Genomic DNA, 17658 nt, shown 5'->3' with positions numbered 1-17658 from the left:
GCTCCCTTTTCCTGTGTTGCTCACATTACACTCATTGACAATCATTTGTATCTGTCCTATTGCTACATGGTGGGAGGTAGAGCAGTGAAAATATATATCCACAGGGAAATAAAAGAAAGCAGAATTTCTCTAAAGATTTCTCAGTAAGTCTGAATCCAATTCAGCTTGCTGGGCGTGCTGCAGATAGAGTATGTGATTTGCAAATCTCTCAAGCAGGAGCCTATTTGTTTCTTTATTTGACTATTTTTCCTGCATTTGCTTTCCCAGACTTGTCTGTACCTTGTAAATGGGGTCTATTTATCAACTCAGATCTTCCCTGGTGCATTGGTGCACTTTTATTACCTGCTTTGCACTGCTCTTTGAAGCTTTGCCTGCAGTGCCATCGTATACAAATACACCCCTTCCTCACTTGGAGCTGAACTCGAGATGCTCCACTACATCTGAAAGCAGGTATTGCCTCTGAGACTTTACATAGTTTTCAGTTTGACTAAATTACCCTGTGATTTGATTTGGTAAACTCACTGCAAATACAAGATGTGGGTTTAGGGCTCAGCAGGGAGTTTTTTGCCTACTGTGTTTTCTGCTTGTCTGTGATCTGACAGCAAATGTAATTCCGTTGCTTTTATGGACTTGTACACTATTATTTCAAAACATTTTGGGGGTCACAGAGATAATCTGCTCCTCAGATTGGGGCAGGGCTTTTAGAAAAGTCTCTCTGAACTTTAGCCTTTCATACGCCTATGGGCAGCAGTCAGGTATGAAGCACTTCTCTGTATTCGCCTGTACTGCTGTCAACAGAGAGGAATTACCAGGAGGTGACCCTGCTCTTCACACCAGACCATGACATTTCAGTATTTCTAGGTACTGATGCTGATTAAAGATAGAATAGGCGCTCCCTGAAAAGAGCATGAGGAGGGTGTGTTTGCCTGCTGCTGGAATCTCCTGGAGGTATCTCAAAGGGTACCATAAAAATTCCTCAAAAAGCAGGGACAGAAAGAAGGAAGATGAGCTGATGTTACTGAGCACATTTCACAGCTATGATTTTCACAGCTATGCTGTCAGCAGAAGCAGCAGACCCTGGCACAGCCTTGGAGGGTAACTCTTGTGTGAGGGCTGGAAAAATGTCCCCAGATGTGGCTCTGCTCTGTGTGTGTCCATGGGACAGGGTTCAGTGCTCGACATGGATTTTAGGATCTTGGCACTCAGCTTAGGATAAAATAAGAGCTGATGTTTAAGGATATTTTGAAAAGTTGCCAGACATCTTTTTAATGTGATACCTGCTCTTCACTTCTTAAACAAATTGCCAACACCATCACTGGCTGTGGGTGTGCATTTTCTCCTGCCCGAGTGCTCTTCTGCTCAGAGAGAGCCCAACAGTGTTCCCAGCTCTCCTTATGTTATCATGAAACTTGAATGTCATGCAGTGTTTCTCTCAAAATCCCAGTTCAACCAATCGTATGATTATGCAGTCAAATTGTGGTCACAAAATTAGCTCCTCCACCTCCAAGATGTGACTGAGAGGAGTTATGTGACATGCAATGGATTGCAGAGAACTGCTTAGTAGTATGTGCTGTGAAGGCAAAGAAGAAAGAGAAAAATAAACATTCTTTACTTAGAAAGTTTTCTAAGGATTGCCTCTGCTTTTGAGGAGTTTGAATCACATCTTGTAGATGGCTATCTTCTCTGGAGATATTGATCCTTTTTTCCTACTCAATCACTGTTAGCTCTCATTCTTGGTTCAAGAAATTATCTTCATGGAGTGTACAGGGATGCAAATGAGATGCAAAGTCTGAATGAAAGCCTTTAGGCCACTCTTTTTTTCCAAGGACACTGCTGTATTTGTCCTTCAGATACTGATTTTCACATAGTGCTTCCTGAAAATTTGGTTCAAGTATATAAACAATCCAGTTGCTCTTAGAAGATCATGAGAAGACAAGATGGGAAGGTAAAGTTTCAAAGCTGGGTTTTCACATGTGGAAAGATGCCTTAACACCACATACCAGGGTTTGCAGATGTTGCTGAAGCTTCTGACAGGACACTCACTCACTCTCTTTTCTTCCCACCTGTGTGTGCCCCTTTGCTACCTAAAGTATTGCTGTCCCACTGTTGTTACTCTGGCATCTGCTTCCTCATGAATGACGGGAAATAGTTTTTCTTGTCTTCTACCATGGTCTCTCAATGTTCAGAGTTTATCAGGTGATATTAGCTGAAGGATTTTTTAGACAGCTTTACTACAGGCCCATTTCCATTCTGTGTTCCCTTGAATCCTGTGTTATCAGATGATTTACTTAGTTGTTTCACTAAGATGGGGTGATTCTCGACCGAGCACAGCTAATCCTTAAACAGCCAAATATTAATGAGAGGAGAGGTGCCCTGAGCTACATCTGGCAGTGTTATTTTTCATGTATAGCCAGAAAAGTTTGCAATTTCTCCCTATGAAAATTCTGAATTTTGACCAGAGAAAAGAATCATAATTGGATGTTTTGTAGAAAAGCAATTGTGGCTCTCAGATGAAATGTGAGTTTTCCACTCTTTCCGTCTTTGTCTGTGACAAAAAAGAGGGTGGTCAAACCTAACGCTTTTCAGGTTTTACTGAAACGTATTTTTCAAGAATGCTTATTCTGATATCATCCCAGGCTATGCATGGAGGGATTACTATAAGATTTTCCTGCATTTGCTTTATATTTATTGGACATGTGAGCTGGAGGGTTTGCATCCATTTGAACTGCCAGTGCTGTGGGCAAGTGTGGGGAGGACAAGGAGCAGCGATGTGTGGAGTGGATGCTGCAGCTGCCAGGACAACCTGACAGAATGAAGCCTTTGCATCAACCCAGGTATTTCTTTGAGGTTGGGCTCAGAGACACAAGCCTGAAAGAAGGAGCCTCATAATAACTAGAACCAAGCCTTACTTTCATAGTAGCCTAGTACATATTCTTTAATTTTGCATCCGAGGTTTTCGTATGCCTTAGGTAGGCTACAACCAAATGAAAAGGAAATTTGTTCTTTGTGTTGTCTGGCCGGACATGAATGATGAAACTGCTAAATCATGTCTGGCCTGACAGGAGAGATTTTCTGTTTTCTTAATGAGCTAATTATATTTTTTCTTCCAAGTCATTTGCATTATTACGTGACTAGATGTTCAACACTCTCTCTAACACATGGCCAGCACTGCACTGTGAGCTGGGGAAATGGCCGTATTCTCATTGTCTGTTTTAATTTGGGAAGCAGAAAAATTACAGTTTGGCAAACTAAAATTATATGCAAATGTTAATAAGCACCTCTGCACACAATGAAGATAAACAGGAGCAGAAAACATCTTGCATATCCCTTCATATATTTCAGAGCAGCTTTTATTCCTAAAGACTAGCCCAGACTCACCATTCATGTAAACAATATCCAGTATTTATGTAATTCCTTTTGGTAGTAGAAGACTTTTGGTAGTGAAGGCTGCCTTCTGGAGACTCATACACATCCAGAAGAGCTTTGGTACATGCCCTGGCGAGGGTGCAAAGCAGAACTGGCTCCCCACCAGTACCCTGGATGAGGCGACCTTGGCTCAGGGAAGCAGAGAAGAGGCTCTGCTTTGATGTATACAAACTTTGAAGTGCCACTTGCCCCTTGGGTTGTTTGGTCCTGATCTGTACTACTTTTAAATAAAGATGTGGTCTTGCTGCTCTTAAATCCAAGGGATCTGCAGCAGAAAATCCTGCCCAAATCTTCTCTGATTGACAAGTTCAAAACTGCATCTTCTGAGAGGAGCATGGGCTCATGGTTGCAGCTTTTCTTCCATTAGCCTGAACAATGTTAACATTCCTATTGCTGGGCTAGTAAGCCCTGGTGAGTCAGTCTGGGATATCCTCAGGGAATGACCAGGATGATTCAATGTAGGTGTTGTTACATGAATTCCAGACTCAGCCCTTAGCAGGTCTGGTCTTCAGAACTAAGTTAAATTAGAACCAACCAAAGCCACTGATGTCAACAGTGCTGAACCATAAGAAAACACAATAAAACAATTTCAGAAAATGCTCTCCTTAGTCTTCGTGTGTGTGAGGGAACCTAACCCCTACCCTCTGTTTATTTAAAAAGAAGAAATTGTACACATACTTGCCTGCAAAGAGAGTTAGGTAATTTTAAAGCAGGTTCTCCCATTAAATGGACAGATGATTCTTCTATTGCAGCAATAATTTTAATAGGATAAACACACATAAATTCTTCTTGTTCCCTGTGTAATTTCTGAGATCACTGTGAGTGACATTACACCACGGGTAATGTGTTGCCTTTCAGACACTGCAATAAATTGCCAAGGAGCCTGCAAGTTTTTTCTTGGCAGACCAGTTTCAGTTATTAGATAATTCAGCAAGAGAAAGCATCAGGGAATGGCAGGCTTTATTTTTTCATGCAGAGTATTTATGCTTTTTATAGTAGCTAATCCATCAGGTTCATTTCACTGTTCAGGCAGGAATGCAGTCAGTAGACTATTTCAGGAGGGCAAGCAGCAGTCCCTCAGAACAGGATCTTGTAGACTACATTTTTGCAGAGAAGCTTTTCATTATCTCCACACTTTTTCTGGATGTGTGCAAATCCCTTTAGCTTTTCATGCAGCTAATCCAAGTCCAGTGAAACCAAAAGAGAAGTTCGCCATGATTTCAGTGTGCTTTGGATCAGGCTTTGTAAGTCACCATTCATAAAAAGGACCCATTGCCAAAATGAATACCAGTGGGGTGGATGGTTGCATGCTATTTTGAGGTGCTATATTTTTCCTAAACACTTCTACAACTGTTTTAAACTGTAATGAATGCCACTATTCCAGTCAGGGTTGCTAGAAGGAAGGCCTGGGCTAAAGAGGCACATGTACCAGAATTATGTACATGGATATGTTCCCTGTGAAACCAGGGCTAAGAAAACCATCCTGACATCATCTGCCCCTAACACCAAGTCAGAATGAAAGTGCCACCTACTGAATCTGTTCCTCCTCCATGCATTTAAAAAAATCTTCTTTAATCCAGGAGATTTGATAACACTAATTCTTAAAGCAGCAGTGCATCAGATACGAAGGGAAGTAGGACATTTTCTCTAGCATCGATAATCAAAATGTCAGTCTCTGCCAAGCTCCACAGGGTGTTGTTTTACTCCTCACTGCCTGTACTGGACTGTTCCCTGCCTGACCCCTGGCTGCTGTGTGTGGTGTCATAAACTGAGAACTAGAAAGCAGATAACTCTTAGCAGAAAGTATTTGTTTCAAAAGAGAAAAAACTTTTAAAGCATCTTTATTTGTATGAGCTTCTTGATTTACTTAAATTTCATTCTGATAAAACATTTGAGGTGGTGCAATACCATTAGCAGTCTTTATGCACAGATGAATGGTATTTTAGGTGTAGTTTTTTTGGCTACCAGAGGGACAATAAGCAGGAACAGGTTGTGAAAGAAAAAGAAAAATCAATAGACTATTTTTGCAAGGAAACACCGTAAACAGATGAACAGCCTCATAGAATCTGAAGGAAATACAACAATTCATCAGTCGCTCTGAATACTTTACCTTTCACCCTAGATCCTGTGCCTCTAACATCTGCAAATTAACACTTGAGCAGTAAAAGTAGATGGGTTTTTATTTATCACCAACTGCCTGGTGCTTCTGCTTTGGCCGAGACCTCACTGCCAGGGGTTGCAGACCAGCATGGAGCAGAGGTGGATGCAGGTAGGAGAGGTCTGGCAATGCTTGCTGACATCTCATTGTTGGAAGTTTCAGTGGAAGAAGCTCTCAGTGCAACACCCCTTACACCCCCTCCATCGTGTTTTCTTTCACCTTCAGTTCCTGTAAAAGCAGTACAACAAACCCTAAGGGTTTTAGCCCACTTTTCCACATATATAGATAGACACAGGGTTATAACTTCTTTTCCAGGAGTTGATATTTTATTCTCTGTCTGTAATGTTTTGAGAATTCTCCTACATTTTCTACTAAAGACTCCCCTCAGCCCCTGGAAAGATTATGAAGAAAATCCTCCTGAAAGCAGCTTATGACTGTGTGATGGTCACGAAGGTGACTGGGCAAATCATGCCTGATCAACCTGACTGATTTCCATGATGAGGTGACCATCTTGGTGGAGATGGGGATGCTGTTTACCTTGACTTTCATGCCTGTCCACCACAATATCTATCCAACAAAACTGGTGGGATGGGAAGTAAATCAGGGAATGGTGAGCAGAAAACTGGCTGGACATGTAGGCTCAAAGGACATGACTTGTGCTGCAAAATCTGACTAGTGAGAGGGGCTATTGCTGGGGCCAATACTTTAACATCTTTGCTAGTTTTGTGGGTGATTGGACAGTGAACTCTCAGTATTTTGAGGACTATGTTAAACTGAGAGAAGTGGTCAATTTGCTTAAGGACAGCTTGCTGTGCAGAAGGACCTGGACAGTCTAGAGAAATGGTCAGACTGGAATTCCATGGCATTCAACACTGGGAAACGAGAAGTCTTGCACCTGGGGAGGAATGACCCCATCCACCAGTGCAGTCTGGGGACTGACTGGCTGGGCAGAAACTCTACAGAAAGGGATCTGGGTGTCCTGGTGGACAAGGGAGACATGAGCCAGCAGTGTGCTGGGCTGGGCAACTGTTTCCAGTGGGTCAAGGGGAGTGTGTGCTCAGCACTGGGGATGCACATCCAGAGTACTGGGTTCCATTTCTGGCTTTCCAGTACAGGAAAAAATGGACATGCTGGGGTGAGCCAAGCAAACAACCATCAGAAGAGATGGTACAGAGAACATGGTGCCAAACTTCTTGGTAGTGCAATGGACAAGGCTACAACAATGCACAATGGACACAAGCTGGAACTGGAGAAATTATCATCAGATACAAACAAAAAATCATTCATTGTGAGACTGCTCAAACAGGGAAGTAGACTTCAGTAGCTGAGAGACATTTTTGAACCTTCATCCTCAGAGATTTTGAAGCATTGTTGAGCAATGTGCTCTTACTAGCCCACCTTTAAGTAGGGATCACAGCAGCTGTCCTCTGGAGGTCCCTTCAAGCCTCTGTGGATCCGTGACAATGAACTGCTGAATAAATTTTGTTCAACACTGCTGCCAGTTTCCTTGTCTTCACATCTTGAAAAGCACTGGCAGCAGAAGAGGCCACGACAGCTGTCATCAGGAGAAGGAACAGCTCCCTCCAAGGGCCAGACCTGCCAAGTGACACTGGCACAAAATTCTGACAGTAGCTGAGGGGTAGCGGGAGTAAGTTAGTAGACTAGAAAAATCATGAGCAAATGCTCAGGCTCAGAAGTCATTGTAATGGAAAGAGAGACAAAAGCCACAAACCTTTTCGAAGAAGTTTTTTCCCTAAGCAGCTCCTAAGTTTCAGGTGAATGCACCTTTTGCATTGCATCATCATATGCTGCCATGTGGAAAGAGTGGCAGCAAAGAGACCATCAGTCCTCTGTGTTCCTGTGTTACTTCTAGGAGCTGAACTGTGGACAAAGTAGTCTGGGGATGTGGAAGTGTTTCTGCTTGTATTTACAGCTCTGCTATAACACAGATGCTTAAAATGTTCCGCCTGGCTAAAGACATTTTATATTTACAATTGAAAGGAAACACTTCACTATTACATCTTTTACTGACTTTCCCCAAGAAAGATATAAATTGCTTGAAGATTTAAGTAGCATTTCCCTGGTGATTCCTCTGGATCACAGAGAAGTCCTGGTACTGACTTGGTGTCCTAGCTTCCTTCCCTCCTTCTGTCCCATACCACTCTGAGTCAACACTGCAGACATAAGGAAAATTACCCAAGAAGCAACAGCCTTAAAAAGGAAAAGCATTGAAAAGTTAGCTTTCCAAGAAGTGTTTCTTTCAAAATGTTGGTTTGAAATGGGGTACAGTGGTCTGAACTGTAGACAAAAAGAAAGGAAATCATCTTAGGGATGGGAAGATGCTCTGCCTCAGCAAATGTGCCTACTTTGTTTTTTCTCAAAATACGTCAGCAATGATTGCAAAAGAATCTGAGGAGAGAATGCAAACATTACAAAAGGGCATATGGAAGTTGGGAACTGAAACCATATACATGCCTATAAAACTGGCTTGAGACAGCAGTTTATATTCATTTCAGTGCCCTGGAAGGGACATGCAGTACTTTCACCTCTAATTATTCAGTGTGTTTTTGAGTGAGATGTCTCCTTCCTTCAGCTGCAGTTGTTAAAAGCATTTAAGCACATGCTAGACTCTACATGTGTGAATAATACTCTAACAATAACATTTAACAAAGTAGCTAATGACTTAATCTCCTTAAGACTCATATTAGTTCTTAGGGCACTTATTTCCTACTGTGGGAAGTACCGTGACAAGCAAGATTATGACACAGTGGGCAAAACTCCCTGGCATAGAGTATAGGATATGGAAAAAACTTCTAAGGAAAGCCTCTGTCATACTACATCAATTATCTGAGCTTGTAATGTTGAGGCTCAGTTTTACTTTCATGTCACTGACACACAGCTTATAGATATGTGCCTTTGTAGAAAAGATGTGACAATAAATGTCATTACAGGAAACTCTGCGCAATATTCTTTCATCTAATTGGAAACATGAAAGGAAAATGATGGGAACATCACTTCAGCCAGGAAGGTGCTCAGCTCAGAACAGGAGATTTGTCTTGATCATGGGGTTGAAAAGAAGAAGCTGTCAGGCTCCTGAAATGCCTGGTACTCCTCCCTGTTCAAAATAAACTGCTGATTCTAATGACTGTCCTTTCAGAGAATGGACTATTTTAAGACAATGGAGTTACACCAGAAGGAGGGATCACTGGAATGGCAGCATGCAGTGAAGCGAGGCAAGCCAGAATGGGGTTTGAATCATCTGTGAAGGCATTCCTTTCATGCTCATACTTTAGCACTTGACTTCACATTAAATCTTGTGAAACCTGGTGATGGGGAAAAAGAGCTGACAGCCAGAGGCTCAACAGTTGCATTTGTGCTGCTGAGGGGAGGATGCCCTGTGGCATGATCTGGAGCAGATTCAGCCTTGCTATAGAGCAGTATGTGCTTTATTTTTCTGTCTGCTACTGAGTTTCTGCTTAAATGCTTTACTGAACTGGATTTTTAAATGTAAAGCTGTATCCTGTCTGTGGGGAGCCCATGGTGAAATGCTGGGTGTTTCACTGGCAGGGAATTGCACCCTGTTTTGTCTCCTGCTTATTAGTGAGCAGCACTTGATTCAGTGCAAGATCCTCCAAATCATTGCAAGTTTGTCCCCTTTTAAGTTCAAAGTGCCCATGTAGCTCATCTCGAGCATGAAGGAGCCCTGAAATTCCTTCCTTGAGTGCATTTCTAAAGGAAATGTGGGTTTGCCCACACCCTCACAGAGCATTTCTGGGACAGTTAGTAAGCATTTGCCAGTTTTGTCTCATTTCCCTCAGTCATTCTTCATTGCCTAGGACATGTTCCACAATTCAGTACAACTGCTTTCTACCATTGTAGTGTTCATTAGGATTTATTTTTGTTCCTGAGTACACTGTCACAGCTATTAATGAAATGGGGTAAGTAATATATGAGCCTAAACAATAATAAATGTGATCTACCTCTTGACATGTACAAGAGTATAACTAGAACAATGATATTTCTTTGTGCATAGGGTTCACTTTTTGAAAGAAGATTTGACCAGGTTAAAAGACAAATGATAGTTAGGCCACATAACACCATAGGAATCAGCAGACAGAGTTGCTGTGAGTGTGGCTTTGCTGGTTTCTTTATGGCTCCTTCCCAAACCATATAGCTCCTTCCCAAACAACACTGGGACTTGAGGAGTAAGGTGCAGATTATCTCCTATCTGAAATGCATGAAGGAGTGAGAACTGCAGGTTTTTTGGCACTCCTGGTGATACATAATGCATTATAAATACAAATATATGGTATGATCTGGTCTTTGAGAAAAGGTGCTGCCTTTTCAGTGGTCCCACAACCACTAAAGTTCCCCAGAGTTATCTCAATCAGTCAAACCTTCATCAGCTCGTAAGAGCTATGATTTCCCAAGTGGGATTATCCCACATTTGCAGGGTCCTTCCCCCTGATGAACATTCACTCTACACAATTATAGCAAGCTCCTAGAAACTAGTCCCTGGCTCAGAAGTTAAGGTACAATGCCTGTGTGTTCTAGAGAAATAAAAATAAGTTTATTTATATTATAGATTTATAATAATAATATGAAATATATACATATATACAATCATATATTATATATGTTTCTCCTGTTTAACAAAAACAAACTGCAATTAGATCTTGCTTCAGTAAATATAAAATAAACACTGAAAGCATTTGCATGAAAAGGAGAACTGCAGCCACTATCTAAAATCTCTTACCTCCCTTTCAAGAAAATTACAAGGGTAAAAGCAACACACTTCAAAATGAAGGACCAAGACCATGGAAATATTCACTTGATCTATAAACAGACAAGTATTCCTTTGAACAAGCCATATTGCCTTTCTGTATCAATGCTTATAGAATTGGTTTTTTTGGAAAAGACCTTTAAGATCATTGAATACAACCATTAACCCAGTACTGCCAAGTCCACCACTAAACCCTGTCCCTAAGCACCACATCTACATGCTTTTTAAATACCTTTTTAAATACCTGACGGTATTTAACCTGAGGCTCAACCATCTTCAAGGGCAGCCTGTTTGCATGCTTGACAACCCCTTCAGTGAAGAAATTTTTCCCAATATTCAATCTAAACCTACCCTGCAGACTAATTTAAAGCTTAAAACATAAGTTTTTAAGCTTTTCTTGGTCTTTTTTAATGAACTGGTATGAAACCTGACACTTCCTCTCTGAAAGACATGGAAAAAATTGGGATTTCAGCTTTAAAGATGCTGTCCAATGAACATCAGTGTGAAATGTGCAGGATTTAACAAACAAGTGGGCAAGCCTCCAGTTTGGCCTGAACAGAGCTGTGGCAGTTCCCATCCACTGAGAGCCTTGGACCCTTCAGGCTTCTGGGATGGTGCCTTCTGGCAGTGGTGTCCATGTCCTCAGCTGGTTGTTCTGCCATCTTGATTGCCAAATTTTCTATTCTGGACATTTTAATTGATGTTATAATCCCTAGATTTCTTGCTATTGTCCTATTTTTGCAGTGTTCCTATTGCCTTGATTGCTCTGCCTGACCATCATTCTTCTGCTGCCTTGCATATCAGCTTCCCCTTGCCAGTCAGAAATGCAGGAAGTCACAGACAGCCAAAGTGATGGAAACCTCTGCCCCAAATATGGATCATTTGGAAAGCCAAATAGGGTGTGTGGATCTGTTTCAGGTCTAGATGTGGCTGCAGCAATGTGACATGGGGGATGCACAGGCCCTGTCATGCACCCAGACAGCACTGAACTGCATTGAGATGGGTCAGTGCTGCCTTTGCCTTCTCTCTCCTCTCCACTAATTCACCCCTGCAACACAGCAGTTCTCTTGGTACCTTTTATTAAAAAAACAGGTAATGGGCGCTGCTAGGTATGCAGGAATAGGGGGCCTCTGTGTCTGTTCTTCATAATTCAACAGTGTTGTAGCAAATAAATACCTCCCCAGGTCCTCCTTGCAAAGGAGACCCTCTGAGTCCAAAACACTGACTGACTCCTCAGACTGACCTAGGGCATCATCTGGCTACCAGAGTTGATTATGAGGGTGACATCTTCCTTTACCTCATATGTACACACATATCTGCCTCTATCTTATGTGTTTATATTTTTCTCTGCTTAGCATGACTTTGCAGTCCCTTGTAAAATGTCTATAAAGAAAGTCTGTGTGATTGGTTCAGTAACATTCTTCAGATGGTTTCACTCCAGCATGATATTTTTCATAATATACATAATCAACAGACGTGTTTCGTTTACATACAGAGCCTGAATTCAACAGTGATCTTTATGTGGAGAAACCTTTTCTGGATATTTGTTTTCTGTAGCTCTAGTATCTGCAGTTGCTATTTTTGTCATAGTTGACTTTTCAGTCTTTAATTTCAGAAATATTTCGATGTGAAAATTGTGTCTGGATGAAAGAAGGATCAAACCAGTTGTCTGAGACATTTTCCTTCTAACTTGTGTTGGCATGACTGGAACCTTGTGGTCCTGGGCCATGTCACTGCTGCCTGTGGACAGATGTAGGAGGAGCTGGCTCTATTTGGTAGGTGCAATCCAGAGCCAGTAGATCCACAGATTGAGTATTCTGGACTCATAGTGAGTGGTCTTCAGACAGCACAATATTGTATTTCCATTTGGGATTTCAAAGTTCTTCTTAGCTGTCACATTTGGGAACATAATCCCAAAGAAGAGTAGGAATGATCCATTACTGGAAAAGTTGGCTTAAGCTGATATGCAGGCAATTTGACTGGCCTTGACCTTTTCTAAAATGCATGGCAAAACTTTCACTTCCCTCCCACCAGCCGTTTCTGGCTGGTTTTGTTTATTTGCTTTTGTAGACTAGGAACTATCTGGGGCAATGTCTGCTGTGTTTGGTCCTTGCCTGTCAAGGCACACAAGTCGTTGTGAGTCAAATGGCATCTTCATTTGCATTCAAGCTTTGCTGTGCTCTCAGCAGCTTTGCTGTGCTCTCAGCAGCTTTGCTGGGTGGAAATGGAAGTACTATTTAACTCCAGAGACTACAGATCTGTGTGAATGTTTGAATATCTTATAATTCTGTGAATTTTGTCCAGTAGTAAGTGCCTTGAGCATAAAAATTTAGGAGAGAAATTAAAGAACATAGTAATATATAGAGGGTGCCACTGACACAGGCAGACAGTGAGTGTTTGGATCTTGTGACTTTGGATCTTGTGTGATCTACACCCACTTCCCTGAGGGAGATTGGTTAAAGTGTCTGTGTTTTCAAGTGAAATTAATGGCAAGTTTTCTAAGGCACTCAAGGAAGCAAGGTGGATGAATCCCAACAAACTAGAATGGGGTTGGGGTAGTAACACAGGAACTTTCATAAGGAAAATATCTGCAAAACGTGAAACTCAACAGGAGCCACTCCAGAGAAATGAGCTTACTATAACTGCTCACAGAGAGGCTGGGGTATGCCTTGCAGCAATCAGCACGTCTGCTCTTCTGTTTGCTGCCTTCTGCACTTGACAGACAGGCAGTTGAGGAAGACAGCTCTCATCCAAGTGCTGGGTCATTTGTCCCCCTGTTTCTGTGAAACTCACGTTCTTCAGACACAAATCTCTTTCTTCTGTAAATGACAGGGAGCCCAGGTTACAGTGGTAGTTCAAGGGAGGAATATCTCACATCTCATAGGGGGAAACACAGACATATTTCCATGTTGTGAGGAGCTTCCTCTGTGCCTGCTAATCCTCTAGCTCAGAATTTACTTTCTTGCTTTATCCATAAAATGTGGGTTATTCCAGGCCCCCCTGATCTAGCCTGAATTCATGCCCAGCCATGCTGCATAAATTCAGAAACCTTGCCCATTCTTTTCCCTATTTTCACAGCTTGTATATTAAATATACTGCATCTCCCTAGAAAATTTGTTTTTCTTATACATCAGTATGTAGGCATTTCCCTTATCAGTTTTATCTTTTTCTTTCAAATCTTATTTTACTGCAGGCTTAGATTCTTTAGATCATACAGGTTTGCAGTGACCACTCTGGAGGTGCAACAGCACTGGAGCAGCAAGCAGAAATGAAGGGTACCTGCAGCCTCTCTAAGCTACTCTTTGGCAGCCCCCATTGAAATCACAGTGGGTGCAGATAGTTCCTGTCACCAGCATTGCTGTCAGCATTTTTGGCCTTATGCAGAGCATGGAAGAGTTCCCTGTGACAGCAGTGAGTGCAGAGTAAAGCACAGGGGATAATTTCTATGCATGTCTCTTTGCCTTTGTTTATGTGCACATGTCTGATGTAGCATCCTGGGCTGAAATCCCACAACATCCGCTCTGCCTGTTACTGATGTCTTTAGAGCAGCTGCCTGTTTGGCCAGTCACTTTCTACCTCTGCTGGAAAGTGGGGTGCGTGGAGGAAGGGAGTTAACACGGGGGGTGGGTGGGGGGAGGTTGTCCCAGTGGCAAGATGATGTGTTTCCAGCCCCCTAGCAACTTACACTTTCAGGAGAGAGGAATGTGGCTGCCTTTCAGTGCATCCCAGCCATTTGCAGTCGGTGCATCAGCCACTTGGAGTAGTGCTCATTCAGTTGTGCTGTGATGGGGGGGCGGTGAGAAGCAGAGTTAAAATAGTGGCTACTCAGTCTTGAAAAACAGGCTCAGCTATAATCAAGCAGTTTCAGAAGCCAGTTAGGTGGGAGGCACTCACAAGGCATGGAAAAGGGTATGCAGGGATCTGCCTGTGCCTGAGCAGTTGCATTCTGAGGTGCCACAGGAACTGCAGGAATATGCAGGTCTTCATCCTGGGGGGAAGAAGATTCCTCTGCACTGAACTAGCAGTTCAGGGGTGTTACTAGCAGCTGGACTGCAGATGCACACTTGCCATGGATACAACAGTATGAAGAAATTAAAACATTGATGGACAACAAGTGATATGAGTTCATAACAAATATGAGAGTGGGTGATATGTGTTATAGTCATATGAAGGAAGACAAGCCTTCCAGTCATAGGGCTCAAGCTTTAAAATTCTTTGGACCTGCTATGTCAGTAATCCTTTGGCACCTATCACAGAGATAAATGACAGCTGGTCCTGGCCCTCTTTCACCAGCTCATTCTTAGTCTGATACCCTGCCTTTATCTTCCAGAGTATAATGAGCTCAACTGATTGTAATATTATGATAAGTGATTCCACAAATAACTGCCTTGTCTTTGATGAGACTTGAGACAGTGTGGTATACCCTGACCAGGGACACCCTGAAGCTGATGGGGACAAGAATACTGTCCTGGAACCACCTTTCCGGCATGGACAAATAAGGACTGCTCTCCCTTCAGCAGGAAGGTAGCAAGAGCCTTGCATCATGCACAGAAAAAATGGATTGGTTTTATTGTTCCCAACACAAACATTCCTTTGAAAGTGCTCCTGCACATTCACAGCATGGCGAAGCTGCAAGTGAAGCAAGTGCTAAATCAAATTCATTACTTTTCTCACACAGCCATGAGAAAAGGCACAGTTATACTGAAAAAAGCAACACCATCAGCCCCTGCAGATGTGAAAGGCTGATTTACGCCCCCTCTCACACCTATGTGGCCTCAGCAACAGCATGGGAGTCGCATAAGCAGTATTTGGCCAGTCCTTGGTAGTTTATTAGTTATGGACATAATTTGTAGTAATTCTTTAACAATTTATCACGAGAATTATGGTGAGAGGGACAAGAGCAGGAGTCAAGGTGCATTTAAAAAGAATAGGTTGTGTTACTGGCTTCTCTAATGACAGGTTAGTGGAAAAATTGCCTCTGTCTATGGAGACCTTGCATTTACCAGATGTTTGATATTTGAGACTCCCTCAGGTGGCTTTTGAAGAGGTGAATTAGACATGATAAGTTTCAGAGTTAATAATTTCTGTTACATATTTGAAACATGACCTGGTATTTGCAGAATAATTAATGATGTTATGACTCTGACACAGTGGCTTTAAAGAGTCTTCAGCAATGTTTATCACTTGAATTGGTTAGGAAAGATAATCTTATGTGTCCCCATAAAACAAATGCTTTTGCTGTGCTTTTCATAATCCATTCATAAACTCTCTCTGTTTTAGAATATCTTTGCAAGAAATCTGCCAGGGTGAAGCTGAAAAGAACTCTTCAAGAAATACGAATTTGAAACATTTCAACAGATCTAAGACGAACTTATTTTACTATCCATTGCAGGCGAACAAACACCCTATCGACACCTCTTACCCAAAGTGTGAAATTCACAGTAATAAATCTCAGATTGTGTCCAACAGCAATGCAATATTTCCATGAGGCTGCTCTATCCATAGTAAATAGGTAACTATGGAGACTGATGATCATTTTGCTGTAATCAAGGATAAAAGAGTGAGGAAATCAAAGTTTTCTCATTTGCATGCTTAGGTTATGCTTATATGTGCTGATTTTTAACAGCTGTCTGCATCAGTTGAATTGTTCACCCAAGCCAGGTCTAATATCTGCAAATCCCACCTCAGGGAATTTTCAGGGAAAGAAATTAAAGTCACTGTAATGCTAAAAGCTCCACTAACGTGATCCAGAGAGAGACCTTAGAAGGAAGAAACTCTTCTTGAATACATATATATTTCATGCTCATTTCATTATTCTCTAGTCTATATGGGAAAGGAAAAATACATGGCTTGCGAGCTTAACACCTGCTGCAGCACTGCTGAGCAAAATGCAGAGGCTGAGGAGAACAGCATGAGGGGGGCTTTCATCACTTGCTGCTGCTGGTCCTTCTTGCTCAGAGGCCTGAGCTGGGTAGGTTGTCAGGGGTATATTTACTTTTGTATTCCTGAGTTGTTTCACATTCAGTAGGAGCTCTGAACATGTGCTGTATCCACAGAGCCCCTCAAACGTTGATGGGGTAAATGTACAGAGATCAGCCTCACTAACATAATCCCTTTTGTGCTGCTGTCATTAATTGAGAACAAAAGCTCAAACAGAGAGATCCTAAGCTGTCCAGAATGATCACAGCAGCTCAAAACTAAACAGGTGAATCTTGCAGCATCCCAAAAGTCACCTGCTGAGCAACACGGAGGCACAGGGTTGCAGCAGATTGCTGTGAGTTGTGTGGGAAGTGGGGAGGTATGGCATGCTCACCCCATGGGTTTGTGCTGGTGGGTGCTGCAGTCAGGTCTCTGTGTGCTTCTGGGGATAAATAGATAGCCATGCTTACCCCTGAGAATTAATCTGAAAGGGATTCAAAGGGAACAGATCTTAACAATAGTCCTGAAAGGGGGCAGAGATGTCCCACTGTAGCGTAGTGGGATCCTACAAGCCAGCAGGATGTGTGAATATGCCTAATCTTTTATCTGGAGCTCACTATAACCTTTTCCTTCAGCTTTGACCCCTGCACCTTCAGGTGAACACACATATGAAGGCAGCATGTAACTGGTATGGACCACCTCACTCCAGGTAGGGATTCTTCCTGTAGAAATTGTGCCTCTGAAATTCTGTGTCTTATCCTACATCTCAGTGAGCTGTATACTTGCAGCAGGTTAGTGAAATGTACTTCGTTGGAAATTACTTTGGTAACACTTAAGTGTACCTAACAGATTTTTTTTGGAAGCTCTCCCCTCTAGACACACAAGTCTGAGGTAGTGTTCTAGCTCTGGTTTTCTCCCTCCTTTACAGCTGATGAGGAGAAACTGGAGCATGTAGGGATGACTCATTGCTCTACGGAGCCTATTGACCTGGGACAAGCCAATTTCCACTTCTCACTGCTGACATTTGAGTCAGCAAATGCAAGAATTTCAGTTGCAGGCAGGCACACTCAATCAGAAGATTCCCATCCTTTGGACCTGTTCAGGTCTCATTTCTAAGGCTGTATTTAACCTGTCTGCAGCCTCAGGCTTTTTCCATGTTCATTGACGCAGTAGGAGAAGACAAGAAGGCAAGTCACGAGGTATATTCTATCATTTTCTACCTGAAATTCTCCTCATTATCAAGGTCTGCTCCTCAGCCAGAAAAATTGTTAACCAAATCCTTTCCACTTGCATAATTTAACACTCAAATTCTCACTCCAGAGTTTTTGCAGCTGGTATTTTTCATTAATAACACATATACAGCCTCAGCATC

At 42.2% G+C, this 17658-nt stretch overlaps 1 long non-coding RNA gene across 1 annotated transcript in view; it reads left to right on the top strand.

Moving 5' to 3' along the window:
• The window catches only part of LOC146440050 (uncharacterized), an 82560-nt gene extending 68883 nt beyond the window's left edge, over positions 1-13677 (top strand). Inside the window, exon 4 of the long non-coding RNA XR_014851340.1 lies at positions 13561-13677. This is a non-coding gene — a long non-coding RNA (uncharacterized LOC146440050). The remainder of the gene's footprint in view (positions 1-13560) is intronic.
• The last annotated feature ends 3981 nt before the right edge of the window (positions 13678-17658 follow it).

This window comes from Lichenostomus cassidix, chromosome 3, assembly GCF_008360975.1.
Source record: "Lichenostomus cassidix isolate B80296 chromosome 3, HeHo_3.0, whole genome shotgun sequence".
Lineage (NCBI taxonomy): Eukaryota > Metazoa > Chordata > Aves > Passeriformes > Meliphagidae > Lichenostomus > Lichenostomus cassidix.
This window is presented reverse-complemented; position numbering and strand designations above follow the sequence as displayed.